Here is a 16,000-nt window from a genome sequence, read left to right as displayed (position 1 = left end):
ATAAGTTGGGGGATTCTATTTGATCAGTGGTCTTCAAACTGTCCTCCGGGAACCCTAGTCTGTGGAGACCCTGAGGGGCTGTCTTGGGGTAGGGAGGAGAGAGACATGGGTGCCCCCATGCAACTTCAGGAAGCTTCCCTGGGAAGGCTTTCTACTGAAGAAACAGTTCCACACTCATTTTCACACTTAGCCTTTTGCAATATAATGCTTTCTCCAAAGTCACCGGCATCCTCTGAATTACCAGGACTAGGGTAAGGCAAGGAAGGCACCTAGGATGCAAAATTAAGGAGGCCCTCTGTGGGGACAGAGCCCCAGAAAGTAGTTTACAGGCTCTCGGCCTCATGTGGAAGAGTGCTGGCTCAGGTGGTGGATGGCCGTCAGCTGTGGCTGATTGGTCGTCGGCTGTGGCCGGTTAGCCGATTGGCTGCTGGTATAACTGCTGCGGCTACGAGGATTGCCGAGGAGCCGAGCAGAGCCGAGGAGAGCGAAAGAGGAGGGCCGAGGAGAGCGGAAGAGGAGAGTCGAGAGAGTGGAGGAGAGTCATCGGTCGGTCGGTTGGCGGAAAGGCGGACAGCAGGTCACGCGTCCGGTGGGCCCAGCCTCCAGTGAGACCATAGTGGTATGACTCCCCTACCTAGGCTCCGTGGGTGTTCCTTTTCGGCCTCACCATATCCTGCGTTCTTATGTGGGGAGCGGGAGCAGAGACCCCGCAGGCCGCCCCGCCTGAAAGATGGCGCGGCGAGAAGGCCTCCGCGCACGACAAATGGCGCAGGGAGCAGGGTCTCCCGCACGACACCCTCACTCTCAGGGTTGTGCAAGTACAGGGTTGACACCTGAGTGTGAAGGTCCCCTTAAATTTTGTAGCCAAGGCACCTGACCTCACACTAGTGCCGGCCCTGAGTCTCCAGCCCTTCTTCTATGTGCATCCTCACCCACTTCTTTGGCACATGGCACTGCCAGCAACCCTCTCTGGAAATTTCTCACCAGTGCCTTCCACAGGTACAGTGTTCTGCTTCTATCTGGCTCCTCTCCTTCCTCCTGGCAAGAGAAGTGGGACAAGGAGAAAAATGGAGGGAAGAGAAAAGCATGCCAGGCAAGGGGAAAGCATGGTGGGGGGCAGGGCTGTTGAGTTTGGCTTTGGACAGGCTAAGTGTGAGGGGTTGTTTGAAGTACAACAGCCAGGTGGCCCAAGCAGGTATAAACCCCGGGAGAAGAGGTCCAGGTGAAGATAAGATTTTTCTTCCCTCACCTAGAAGAATCTTCTCTCCTATCCATATCTTCTTTCCTTGCCCCTCCACCCTGCCCAAATCAGGTACAGATCCCCTAATACTGGCCCCTCACAATAGCCTCCTCATCCATGCCTGCTTCCCTCTCTCTTCCCACAAGCTTACTCTCTCAAATACAGCTCTGAGTAATCATGCTCTTCCTCGGAGACTTAAAATGGTGTCTTCCATGTTTGATCCACTAAGTCCAAATTCCTCAGTCTAGAAAACAAGACTGTACTCCTTCCTCACCCCCAAACCTCCAAGCAACACGCCACTATATGCAAATGTGCCCCTAAGCTGTAGGCCACCTAATGTACCAGTACTTCTTGAATTTGCCTTAGTCTACTGCCCTGATCTTGCGCATACTCTTTTTTTTTTAATTAGTTTCAGGTGTACAAAACAATGTAATAGACATTTATACCCCTCACAAAGTGCTAACCCCCCAATCTACTACCTCTCTGACTGTTACATAGCTGTTATATAGCTGTTACATTGCATTGACTATGTTCCCTATGCTGTACTCCACATCCCGTGAACACACACACACACACACACACACTGGGTGCCAAAAAATGTTTGCATATTTTAAGAAAGGAAAAACTATTAAAATTGTAATACTCAATATATACTGATAACAAAAGATGAATACAAGTCACATAAGTCACGCTTGAATTCTGCAATTACAAGAGGTGTTCAAAGTGGTTACCATCAGCGTCCAGACACTTCTGATTAAGGCGAACTACTGCTTGAGCAACATTGACCAAAGTGTCCACTTGCATACATTTTTTTGGCACCCCTGGTATGTATGTGTGTGTGTATATATATATATATATATATATATATATATATATAAACATAGATAGATAGATAGGTAGATAGATCGATCGATAGATAGCTAGCTATACATAGATAGAGAGAGAGAGATATATCGATATATATATATATATATATATATATATATATATATATATATATTTCATTATAGTTGACATTCAATATTATTCAACTTCAGCTTCAGATGTACAGTGCAGTGGTCAGGCATCTACACATCCTTACCCATTACCCCAATTCCACCTGTTGAGTCTTCGCACAGTAAACAGCATACCTACTTTCTTTTCTTCCCAGATCCTACATCCAGGCTTGCCAAAGCCTAGAGCTGTTTGCAGATGTTGGAGAGTACTCTCCTTTCTGCTCAGCCAATAATTTCAATGCACAGGCATACCTCGGAGATACTGCAAGTTCGATTCCAGACTGCAATAAATCAAGTAAGGGTCTTGCCTTCAATTTGTAAAAAAATAAAATAAAATAATTTAAAAAATGCAGCAACATCTGCAAAGCACAGATAAAAAGCAAAGCACAATAAAATGAGGTATGCCTGTATCACAAAAGCAAGGCCCTTGCCTGGTCCTCAATTAAGAGCCACAGGTAGAAAACAAATACCTGCGTGGCAGCTGCCAGGACATCCAGACATGCACGTAGGTTATGTTTAAAAGTATCTGCAGTAGGAAGTTTGTCAGCCACAGGGAAGCAGCCACTTGTTTTTCTCTTTATTACCTTTTGCACTTAGCCCAGCTGTGGACTCCAGCAGGTTCTCATTAAATACTAACTGAAGTAATTAATGAGCTCCTCCTTCTGGGAACACAGCACTAACTCCAGAAAAAAAATTGTGGGACTATTTCCATGAAATATAATATTCTTGCCTTTTCCATGTGAGGATGACCCCACCAATGATGGAAGTGTTCTAAAACTGGATTGTGATGATTGCACAACTCAGTAAAGTGACAAAAACTTACTGAATTTACAGTTAAAGCAAGTTAATGTCATGGAGTATAAACTGTGCCTAAATAAAGTTATTTTTAAAAATCTGTATAATGATCAAAACCACCATCATCGCACACTGTATTCAGGTGAGTAATAAGTTGGCTGAGTCATAACCACACTTGAAAACAAACCCTAAAAAAGATGACCCAGCCCTGTTAGGTGTGGCTCTGATCTAGTCTCAGTCCCCATGGGATCAGGGCAAGATGAAGGTTACTACTGCTACTGCACAGGCAGGTGGGTGAGAGTCTGGGGGCCAGTGCAGTCTTGTGCTATACCCCAAGGTCAGGGCTTCCACATCCTCCTCCTCCAGGCTCTTCCCACAGTATATGTGAGCCAGTCCTGAGTGCACATCAGGCTCGGGGAACAGAACTGTCTTCAGACCCCACTCACACCTGGACAACGTATGGCCTCCAAGGAGCACCCCATTCCCCTGGGAAAACACTTCCCACCTGCTACAGTTCCCATCTCAACATCACAACATGTCAATGCCCCAGAGAACGCCCACGGCAAACCCTCTCTCCCCTCCCACATAGCCCTGGGGAGAACCCTTCATCACACAGCAAGGTGCACAGCACACGCGGTTCCATCGGCCCTAGTACAGAGATAATATAGCACAATGACTAATAGGACAGACTTGAGTGAGTGTCAGACTGTCTGGGTTCAAATCCTAACTTAGCCAGTTACTAGCTCTGAAACCTCTCAGTGCCTAGGTTTCCTCCTTTATAAAATGGAGATACTTAACTCTTAGGATTATTTTGGGGATTAAGTGGGTTAATATATATAAAGCACTTTGTACCTGGGACATAAGTTCTGTATAATTTTCAGCTACCATTATTATTTTTTCCAGCACATTAGAGCTGCCTCTCTATCTATAAGCAAAAAAAAATACAAGGTGAGTGTAAAAAGGGCCGGAGGGCATGGCAGCTTCCCTTTACACTTTAGATACTTCAGACCCCTCCAAACACTGAGAAAACAATCATCCTGTGTCTCCAGATGTTTCTTCATCTCAGCTGCCAGGTAGAGATGTTGGCACACTGGCACCAGGGAGTGTCAGGGTGAAGACAGAACTTACCACACAGCACAGTAAAAAATCTTACAGACTGTTTGCTCATCTACGGAAAAAAATAAAAAAACCCTCCATAGAAAAATATGGAGCTCTATAAAATATCACTTTCCTGGAGCCATGCAGGGCAATCAAGAAGGAAGGATCTCCTGTAACTGACTAACCTGGTCAAATGACCAAGCAAGTCAGACTGCCAGGGCAGCTCCAGAAGTGGTGGGATTGGTCCTCTACTTCTCACATTTAACAAGTACAGGCTGAGGTCTAGATTCACAGTCAGAAATGAGAAACAGAAAAAGCAGGAGTCATCCAACTAGCCATTAGAGAAATGCAAATTAAGATCATAATGAGATGCCACTGCCCACCTTTTAGAACTAAAATAAAAATATGATAACACCAAGTGCTGTTAAGATGGAGAAAGTGAATGTCTCCTACATTGCTGGTGAAAATATGAAATGGTACAGCCACTCTAAAAATGAGTTTGGCAGTTTCTTTAAAAATAAAAATATACTTACCACAAAACTTAGCAGCAACAATTCTAAGCATTTATCCCAGAAAAACAAAATTTTACTTCTCCACAAAAACCTATACACAATTGTTCATGGCAGCTTCATCTGTAACAGTCAAAACCTGGAAACAACCAAAATGTCCTTCAATAGGTCAATAGTAAAAGTGTGGCCCACCCATACCACTCAGCAATAAAAAGAGCAAACTATTGATATTCTCAACTACCTAGATGGACCTGAAGTGCATTACGATGAGTGGAAACAAACCAGTCTCAGAAGGTTGCACATTGTTTGATTAATTCTATTTATAGAACATTCTCAAAATGACAAAATTACAGAGATGACAAACAGGAGAGGGGGCCATGCTGGTGTGGCATGAGGAGAGCTTTGTGGTGAAGGAAGAGCTCTGTATCTTGATTTCAGTGGTGGCTGCACTAATCTACACAATCGAGAAAATGACAGAACTGTACACAAGAACCACTCAGATTCATGGTTTTGATATTGTACTATAACTATGTAAGATGAGACCACTGCAAGAAACTAAATAAAGGATGCACCAGACACCTCTGTACTATCTTTGCAACTTTCTGTGGATTTATAATTGTTTCAAAATAAAAAGTGCTTTTTTAAAAACAGGAGGTGCACAGCCAGTAAGCAGGGCTGCTGGAATTCTGGTCCACATTTTTCTACTACAAAACCCCAGTGCTCCAATCAAATTACTTACAATTTTGCATGCACCTGACATTCGGTAGTCCCATGCCTTTGCACATACAAACTTCTACCAACACTGTCCTTCCCCACCTAACTTTTAATTTCCTTTAAGACCCAATTCACGTACCGTCTCCTCCAGGAAGCTTCCCTGACTTCCCAGCCCAAGATTACTGACCTTCCCTCATACTTTCTGTGCACAGCACTTATTCAACTGAATTGTAATTATCAATTTACTTGGTACTGTCTCCCACCATGTGCAAGCCACAGAATTAGAAAACATATTTGCAAACATCTCCATAAAGGACTAGCGTGTAGAATATATAAAGAATTCCTATAATTCAATCATAAGAAACAACAATCCATTTTTTTTTTCATGGAGAAGCAATCTGAACAGACATTTCACCCAAAGGAAATATGCAGATGGCGAGTAAGCACGTGAAAAGATGATCATCATTAATCATTAGGGAAATACAAATAAAACCATAAGATAGCCACACACATATTAGAATAGCTGAACTTAAAAAGACTGACCATATCAAGTGCTGGCAAGGAAGTAGAGCACCTGGGATGCTCATGCACCACTGGTGGGAGTATAAAGTGGTACAAACTCTCTCTGGAAAGCAGTTGGGCAGCTTCTTAAAAAGGTAAACATACCCTACCATGTGGCACAGCCATTCTAATCCTAGGTATTTACCCAAGACAAAAGAATATATACATTCCCACAAAAATCTTTGCACAAGTGCCTATAGTGGCTTCATTTTAATATCCAAAACACTGGGAACAACCCAAAGGTCTGTCAGCAGGTGAATGGATAAATAAATTGTGGTATTTCCATACGATGGAATACTACTCAGCAATAACGGAATGAACTATTGGTACATACGACATGGATGACTATCAACATAATTATACTGAGTGTAAGAAGAGCACATGCTGTATTATGCTATGTACAGTCAGTTCTAGAAAATGCAAAGCACCTGTAGTGATAGAAAGCAGATTAGTGACAGCCTGGGCATGGGAGGCAGAACACAGGGGGAAAGGAGGAAGGGAGAAGGTGATAGAGAAAACTTTGCGGTGTAATGGTTATGTTCTTTACTTTGATTGGGGGAGAATTTCATGAGTGTATAAAAATGTCAAAACACATCAAGTTGTGCAATTTAAACATGTGCAGGTTTTTGTCTGTCAATTATACCTCAATAGAGCTACATGAAAAAAATAATGGGTTCCATTTATTAGTCATCTGCTTTGTGGGAAGAATGTTATATAAATAATTATTAATCTTTACATAGTTATTATTCAGCCCATTTTACAGATGAGGAAACTGTGTCCAAAAGTCCAGGTAGTCATCCAGCTATGATCAAGCCAGGCTCAAACTCAGGTCAAATGTTCTCAAGGCTGGGGCACTTTTCTGTGTACTGCGATGCCTCCCTGCAATGGTGAATTCTCAGCAGGAAGCCTTAGGCGATAGCACTCTGGCCTAAGCAAGTCCTCTAGGAAGGATCTAAAAGAAGGAGGGTGAAGAGCTGACATCACTGAGAAACCAGGGATCTTTAGCATCATCGAGAGAACACCCTCTCCCTTACAGATTGTCATTGTCACAAATCCCTCCAACAGCCTAACCTAGCCCATCACAGTTACTGGGCCAAACAAGCTAGCAAGAATAGGCTGTATCGCCGCCCCAGAACATTGTTCCCCCTGCAGCCAGAATGGTTTGGTGTGAGGGACCCTGACCAGATATTCAGGATAAGAGACTCCAGTTTCATTTGTGTCATAGACAAGGCCCTTCCCCTTTCTGGGCCTCCATTTCCTCAGATGTAAGATGTGGAGGCCAACCACCCAGCTTTCCAAGGAACTCGTTAGCCCTGATTCACATTCTGAGTGCCCTGTTAAAAGGAGATGGTTCTCCTTCTGAAGTTAATCAGGGCTACAAATGAATAGGATTCTTGATTGTCTACAAAACTGTATGTGCACTCAGCTCTGCCATCAACTCCAGCTCCACCGGCAAAGACACCCACCCAACTTAGCAGTGCCTACCCAAAGTGCTCCCTCTGCCACTCTGCCTCCTCCCCTCAGCCCTACCCCTCTGCAGGGAGCTTCCTAAGAGCCTGACCCCATTTACTGCTTTGTTCCCCCGTTAACAGGTTGAGCACTTAAAACTCTGTTTTTAGAGGTCTAGGAACCCTGGGACACAGAGAGCAATTTGAGACTTAATTTCCCCCATTAGAATTCTTTCAGGAAGGATCACAGATGAGTAGTTACAGAACGATATATATCATATACAGTCTTGATATAGGGAGCTCCTCCCCTTGTCACAGCCGAATGCCCAAACAGGGACCAGGATATTTGGGTGTGCAAACAGTAGGCTTTCAGTAAATAGCTATGGAATTAAATTAGGTCTGTCTTGACAGACAAATAATCTCTTACCCAAACACAGAGGAAAACCAAACAGATCCACCTCAGTTTCTTCCCCTGGAGAGAGTACTGAGAGTCCAAAGGCTAAGAAGACCACTGCTTCGAACTGGCTGAGGAACCTGGGGCCACCAGCACTCCACCTCACTCCTGGGACATCACATGAATAAGGAAACCACACTAAAGGATTCTGGATTGTGGGGACAAAGCCAGGAGTGCAGTTTCTAGGCTCTCGCCCTCACGTGGAAAGGTGCTCACTCGGTTAGTAGGTGGCCATCCACTGTGATTGGATGGCCATCAGCTGTGGCTAGTTGGCTGTCAGCTGTAACCAGTGAGCCATTGGCCATCAATATAACTGCTGTGGCTACGCTAGCAGAAAATGGGGGCTAGCAAGGGAGGATTGTGGATTGCGGATTGCAGAGAGGCGGATGCCGCCAGCGAGACTATAGTGGTATGACTCCTCTATCTATGGCTCCATGGGTGTTGCTTTTTGCCCTCACCATGTCCTGCGTTCTTATGTGGGGAGCAGGACTAGAGACCCCACATGCCACCCCGCGTGACATGGATGCTCCCAACTCTAAGCTGTTTTCCTGTACAAGGAAGAATCCTTAGGATTGAAAGGAACAGTGTGGCCCTTTGTAAAGTTCCAAGCACTCTGAGCTTCAGAAATGGAATGATGTCCCCTGGGAAAAGGGACCCTGCTTGTTGGAACTGGATTTGGGAACTCCCTCCCATGTGAGTGAGTAGTTGCTGTAAAAAGCACTCACTTAGAGAAGCTGTAGAGGTCACAGATAGGCTCAGTTTACATCTCTATTGCTTAAGAACTGTGAGATCTTGGGCAAGTCTCTGTAAGACTCAATTACTACTTCTGCCACATGGGGACAGAAATAACCTCCCTTGCTAGGTTGTTGCAGAAATAAGTGAGATCATACAGACAGAGCACAAAGCATCGTGCCTGGCGCCATCATGAGCTCAATCAACACTCTTCCCTTCCCTTCCTCATACATACACCCAAAGGTCCTCAGAACAAGAGCTTCTCAGCTGATTTCACTGACCTGGAAAACCAAGCCCCCAGTAAGGAAGGAGGCTTAATTCCAAGCACACCAGAGGAACACCTCAAGAAGTGCATTGGGGCTATGGCAGCAGATGCAGGGGACGGACTCAGCAGGGGAGAACCAGGGCTGGCACTAGCACACCATCCGCCAAGCCCCCTTGCCAGTTGTATGCGAGGGCTCAATGACTGGGCGGACTTCAGGGCAGTGCCCCGTCCCCATGCCCTCAGCCTGGTTCCCTGCCTCCTCAGGAGCACATACCTTCATACCTTCACCTCAGGCACGAGAATCACTAGCTGTGTGACCTGGCTTCTTCAAATGACAGTGTAGGACCAGAGGGCTCCCACAGTCCTGTCCTCCTTTATAATTTTCCAAACTACAATTCTACAGAGTAAACTGGTGCTTAACCGATGCCTCACCTTCTCTCATCCCCCTCCTTCAGGGTACACAGGAAGGAGGCCAGAAGGAACCAAGAAGTTCAGAAAGTAAAGGGAGAAGGGCAGAGGATGGGGGTCCATTATGCTGATTCAATTAGCTCTAATCTGCTGACAGCAGGGCTTTGAAGAAAGAGGCTTTTGTTTAAATTTCACATTTGGCAGGAAGTGCCCTTTCTCCTCCTCCCCTCTAACTCTCCCCCCACCCCACACCCCATTAGTACTTATGAGTCAAAAGCTCTGATTTCAGTCCTGGTTCTCACAACTAGCAGCGCTGGGGCTTCCTTTTCACACTTCTCTCTGACCGACTTCTTGATTTTTCCAGAAAGGAAATTTGCCACAGATGTTGGTCAGTAAATGGGGAGTTTTCATCTGCCCTTATGAAAGGCTGTCAGTAATTCACAGACTCCCCCAAGGAGGGAGAACCAAAGGGGGAAATGCCAGCAAGTTCTCTCCATCGACTAAACCCCCTCCCGCTATGGGCAGGGAGCCTCACAATATGCAAAAGATTTCACTTTCACTGTCTTATGGGACCCTCACATCTGTCTTATGGGACAATAAGAGCAGAAATCTCACTCATTCATCATTCCAGGAATGCTTAGTGAGCACCTACTGTTCACAGGAGGGGAAGCAGAGGGGTGCACAGGTGAAGTGACTTGCCCATGCCTCCCAGCCTGTTGGTGGTAGAACAAGCAGGGGAACACAGGATGTGCTGGTAATCTGAATCTCCAAAACGAAACAGCCCTGGTTTATAGCACTAGCTAATGTCTGTGGTATACATTTCCCCACCATGGTCACTTTCAAGCTGCCAACAATCTTTAACAATCAGTTTGCAAAATTCCTGAATACTTAAAAATCTGCTTTCGACAGCCTCCAGACTAGAAGCAAGTTCTCCTGGCTCCGAAGTGAGTGTTCTTTCTGCCTCATTGTTCTATTTCCATGCAGGAGAAGTCAACATGCTGTGGGGGCTTAAAGAGTAACCTTAGTGAAAACTACCTGGACGATTGTTGACAGTGATGGGATTGCAGGCTTGTTTTATTTCCTTCCACTCAATAGTTTTCCAAATGTCTATAAGCACATATTACCTTTATAATCAAAACATAACTAGGTAATTAGTCATTTTTTTAGTGAGCTTAGTGGAATGTTTTGCAATAACCTCCCCCACATAATTTCTGTCACTCTGTTCCCCTGGGTTGGAGAGAGAGACAGAGGGAGAGGGAGAGGGATGGGAGGGGGAAAAGGGAGGGGAGAAAAAAAGATGGGGGAGGGGAATGAAAGGGAAAGAGGGGGAGAGGGAGGGCAAGGGGAGGAAGGGTTTCCTAAGAGCTTGACTTTCCTTGCAGAACACAACAGGTGCACGTAAGTTAAGCATTTACCTGAATTAGGTTCAGTCTTATCTAGAGAATAAATCTACTCCCTTTGGAGCACAAATCACCAGCAATTGAGAAAATACAGCTCCCTGTTAAGATTCCAAAAGACGTGCTCTGAAAAACCAAAGTCTCTTTAGCCACCAAATGATTTTGCCTCCCAATGGGCTGAGGTAGAATCGGGTGGTTTGACTGAACCAGGAATAACAGCTCCTTCTTACCTGAGCCTTATGGAAGGAGGTTTACACACACACACACCCCAACAGGAGGCATTCTGCCTTCTGTCCCCAAGCTGGGACTCCAGGGGTCTTACCTCAGCACTAGGACAAAGACCTGGTACCAGGCTGGGGCAGTTTCAAGATGGCCAGTTCACTTCAGCTGGGCTCCATGACTTCACTGCTTCTCTCTGGGCTGCTGGCTACAGAACGCTGCACAGTTGGCTCTACCTTGTCTGCACAGAAAAAAAAAAAAAGCAAAGTTGCCTGCTGAGCACCAGAGGCACATATGTTAACACATGCAGGAGGGCAAGCACCTCGCTCCTCCCACTCCCAGCCCTGGTCACTCCTACCACTGCACAGCCCCTTCCAGAACGACAGCCTCACCTAAAGGAGCCAGCCTTCTTCCCAGCACTCAAACTGGCCATCTATTCACGCAGACCTACTCCTTCTGGAGCTGAGCAATTTCAGAGTAAAACGTAGATTAAGCAAAGCCAACTATAAGGTTGGTACGAAAGTAATTGCAGTTTAAAAGGTTAAAAGTAATTGCAAAAACCACAATTACTTTTGCATCCACCTAACACTACAGTCACTGAGTCCTGGTGCTGCTTACTTGTTGTCATTGGCAAGAAAAGCAGCAATAAGAAGACTTAAGTTTAGATAAGGCTTGTGGACAACTGATTTTAATCAACAAATACATCAAACTTGCTCACAGTCTCCCTTTGACCTATAGTATATTATTTATAACGTTACAAATGTGAATTCAATTTCTAATTTATTTGGGGAGCATTTTTATGAGCCTAAATTTGCAATCCATATATGATTACAGCTGTCTGGGTGGATAGCATTTGTTTTTAAAGTAATTGTTGTTTTCCCTAATGCCAACGAAATTTATGTTCCATCTAGAAATTTTAGAAAATATAATTAAGTCAAAAGAAGGAAAAAAGTTACCTATTCTTTTTCCACTCAAGATAACTACAGGTAACACACCCTTCCTGGTTTTATTTATTATCCAGATTTTTTACAAAGACGCAATAAAGCTGGGCAATGTGGCTGTACCACAAATTGTACCCCACCCCCAAAGGCTGGACATTTAACTCATTTCCAATGTTTTTTGCTAATTATAAATACCGTGTTTCCCCGAAAATGAGACCTACCTGGACCATCAGCTTTAATGCGTCTTTTGGAGCAAAAATTTATATAAGACCCGGTCTCATTTTACTACAATATAAAACTGGGTCTAATATAATATAAGACAAGACCGCGTCTTATATTAATTTTTGCTCCAAAAGACACATTAGAGCTGATGATCCGGCTAGGGCTTATTTTCGGGGAAACACGGTAGTGCTTTGTAAAACTTAATTTCTGGAGGAAATCCATGGTTACTTCCTTAAGACACAGTCTTTAGAAGTCAAATTGCTGGGTCAAAAAATTTCCAAATTTCTCATGTGTAACATTCCTAGTGGAAATGAGTGTGGCTTCCAAGGAGTCTGGGTTTTCATATTTCATGCTAATACTTAGCTCAGCCCAAGTCTAAGATAAGATCCATGATAATAAAATGATCTCCCAGATCAAGCTTGGGGAGGGCAGAGGGTGGTGCATGAGTAAAAATTGGTAAGGAGGGAAAAAGTGAGAAATCACTGAGGATCAGAGAAGGAGTGGTGATGCACAGGATGGTGTCCAGGAGAAAGAGACCCTGAGACACAAACAAGCATCATCCCGCAAGAGTGCAGATGCCAATAGGAACTAACACTAATATCAGATGAAACAAGCTGAAGCGAGCCTTTTGAGGGCATGGGAATGTCAAGGTCTTACAAAGATTAAGAGCAAACAACAAAGGCATTGGGTGAGATAGAAAAAAAAAAAAAAAGTGGCTTGCAGCATTTGAGCACTTTGCTATTGTCTATAATTAATGCCAACAAAACACCAGGAGCCAGAGTTGCTATGGGGAGAGTGAGCCAGGCTAGGAAGACATCTGTACCTGCAAACACAGCTGAGCTGGTGGCCACCTGGGAGCTTGCCAGTAAGGAGCCTTCCCCAGGAAACAATAACAAGGTGCTCTCAGGGTGTGGGGACTACTGAGCTGCTGACACATCTGTCTCCTTGACAGGAAGGAGGCTGCCACTCTCCATCTCTCTCTAGCCAGCCTCTCATCTTCCTCTTACTCCAAGCCAAACCTTCAGTGAGAGATGGATAATTCGCCAAATAATCTGTCCAAACAGACTTAATGGATTTATGTGGCCCTGTGACCCAGACAAAGACCCTAGGAACCCAAGTCTTATGCCCCTTCCTAGCTGACCTGCCCCTTCTTGCCACTCTACTCCATGCATCCTGCACGCCAGCCACAGCAATCTGCAGACTAGTAAGGGAATGTGGGGTTCTAGTAATGCTTTCAATCCTTTGAAAGATGGTTTGCAAACCTGCAATGTTACTCAAATAGGCAAGTCATTCTACCTGCCCAACCTGCCACTACCCAACCCACTCACACTCTTGGGCCTCCCCAGATGGACAAAGAGTGGAATTCTGATTTAAAAGCAACTCACACCAAATAAGGAAGCTAGACCAATCAGACACTTTCCAAATTGCAACTATAAAAAAGACTACAGTGAGCTGGTGGTGGCATCGTGAGAAGCAAATACCAAGCACAAGATCAAGTGATGGGGTGTTGGGGGCCTGCAGAAGGAGAGGAAGTTGGCTTACAAAGAAATCAGGGCACAGCCCTGGGGAGAGGCAGACCGGAAACCGTGCAGCCCCAGAGAGACCAGAGGCTTGGTGGCTTTCTAGTGGCTGCAAGCCTGGGTCTGTACTTCCTCCTTTGTATTTTTGTAAGTTTCCCCTGAATCCCTTCAATAACTCCTAAAGAGCTTGGTTTAGAGCAGCTCTGGGATCCCAGCTAGCTCCAGTTCGCTGAAGTCTAATCAGGCTGTGAGAGCAGAGGGACTCATGACCCATGACCCAGTGTAGGGCTTTGGCCATCCATTATGGCTGTTCAAAGCCTTTTTTTATTTTTATTTTTTAACTTCCTTCCAAAGGTTGTACCTGGGCTTTTGAATGATGAGGCAAATGGATAGGAGAGCCTTGCATTGCTGGTGTGGCTTTGCAGAAACATGAGAAATAAACAATAACAGAGCTATAGAGAAGGTAGATTTTTGTATTATAAGATTTTTCTATTATAAGTTTTTTCTATTAAGTTGCTAATACTAACTTCTCCTATCAGTATTACACATTCAGCTGATCACACGGTAACCTTGCATCCTTCTGTCCCTGAAAGACAGACATTCATGTGCTTCCTTAAAGTTTTAATACAGCATCTATTTAAGGCACGACCCCACTATACCCTGTGTGTCTTCTGCTCTTTGCCCTCCCTCCTGTCCCACAAAGGTTCCTGGCTTGACATCCAGATCTGGTTTCACTATTTTTACCAAGGCCTAACCAGTCAAAGTTTTACTTATCTGCTTCCTCATTCTCAGGCCCTGTTCTCTTCTTTGTCTCTCCTGCCCTCACTCCTGCCTGCACAGTCCCCCTACCTTACAGCCCCTGGCCGCTCCTCCGCTAATCTTTCCCCTCCACCCTCAGTCAGATCCAGAAGCATCCAAAAATGATTTTAAGGAAGAGAGCAAATACATGAGAGGCTGCCTTGACCTCGTTAACTCCCACATGCCCCCAGCACATGTTTCCTTCAGGTGTACAATGTACAAGGCACTGACCACAGACCAGAACTAGGCTTTCGAGAACCTACCAAGAACCAATGAACTCAAAGAAATTCATAAAATGAGCCAAGACCATACACCCTAAGAATTTCACAGCCAGCATCCCCTGATGTAAACATCCTCCAAGTAGGACCATAACTAAAGAGCTCGATTTTGAGTCAGAGAATGGGTTAGCCTGTCACAGGGGCAGAGCTCTGGCCCCAGGTCCCTGGCTTAAAAGAGAGACCACCACAAGGCCCACAGGGGTCCTGCAATAAAAGATAATCCTGTTAGCCCTGAACCCATTACTCCACATTATCTGGGATGTGAGTAATGGTTCTGATTGTGTTTGGACATGCAACCTAAATTAGCTAAGAGCTTTTATCGATTCTTGTGCATAAAACATTACAGGATCTGAGTCTCTACAAATGTGCTGAGCTCTGCAGTCAGATCAGAAGACACTGTACCCAAAATACAATAAGAACTTCTGCTAAAATCAGAAAACTTCCTGGAATATTTCTGCGCTCGCCTCCTCTCCCAGAGCTCTGGCCCGATCAGGATGGTTCATCTGTGGGGCCCAGATACAGGGCTCCTGTCCTAAACCAAGCATTAACCATAGTGTTCCTTTATATTTTTTTAATTTAATTTTTTTTTAGCAATTACTATGTGCCAGGAACTTTGTGTACTAAATTACTCATTTAGTCCTCACACAATCCTAGGAGGCAAAAAGAGTTTTCTTCATTTTCAGGTGAGGAAACAGAGCTTAAGGAAAGTGCCCAAGCACAAAACTGTTAAGTGACTAAGCCAGAATCCCACAACTGGCCTGCCTCCCGAAGCCTTTCTTCCCTCCTCCACTGTTAGGATAAAGCTAGGCCAAGTTCTGTCAATAAAGGAGCTGAAATTAAAGATGAGTTGAACACTGAATACACAGGTTCTGGCAAAAAGAGAAATGGTATAAGAATTTATTCTCAGAGAACTAGAAAAGGAAAGTTCTTCTGTCACTGCCATATGCAAACTTCCCAAAGGAGGGTACTCTCCTCATTCCTGTGACAGTGCTGTTACTATGTTTTCTGCAGCAAATAATCACTCAATTTTAATTGTGCCTATTTGAGATGCCAATCTGGATATATGGGGAGGCACTAAGTCCTTTTCTTAGTCAAAGCAATACACATACATGATTTCACACCCTGCCACACCCCACCATGCCCCTAATTTCTGTTGCCCAAATGCAACAACTGTCAACTCTTCTCTCGAGTTGTTAACTCATGTCTAGAGTTCCCTCAGTGTATCTAAACAACATGCTTATATGGCTCTTTTTTTTCAAATATTATTCATTGACTTCCTACTATAGAAAATGAGGATTTAACTCCCTTTACCACCGTCCCACTTACCTCTTCTACTTCCCACATTCTCTTAATATAGTTATACCATTTTTTTTTAAGTCAGCACTAGAAGTTACATTATTATAACC

General features: G+C 44.5%; 1 protein-coding gene across 11 annotated transcripts in view; it reads right to left on the bottom strand.

Annotated features, from left to right (window-relative positions):
* ST6GAL1 (ST6 beta-galactoside alpha-2,6-sialyltransferase 1) overlaps positions 1 to 16,000 on the bottom strand; it is a 133,470-nt gene that overhangs the window by 74,966 nt on the left and 42,504 nt on the right. For 7 of the 11 annotated variants that reach the window (XM_019752122.3, XM_074329230.2, XM_074329228.2 and 4 more), the window contains exon 2: positions 10,939 to 11,076. The gene's annotated coding sequence lies outside the window, so the exon portion shown is untranslated. Of the gene's footprint in view, positions 1 to 4,661; positions 4,777 to 10,938; positions 11,077 to 16,000 lie in introns of all 11 variants that reach the window. The other 4 variants (XM_074329231.2, XM_019752125.3, XM_074329226.2 and 1 more) reach the window with 3 other exon arrangements.

Source organism: Rhinolophus sinicus, chromosome 17 (genome assembly GCF_057876585.1).
Source record: "Rhinolophus sinicus isolate RSI-liver-muscle chromosome 17, RSI-T2T, whole genome shotgun sequence".
NCBI lineage: Eukaryota > Metazoa > Chordata > Mammalia > Chiroptera > Rhinolophidae > Rhinolophus > Rhinolophus sinicus.
The sequence above is the reverse complement of the archived record's forward strand: the minus strand, read 5'-3'. Positions and strand labels throughout refer to the sequence as shown.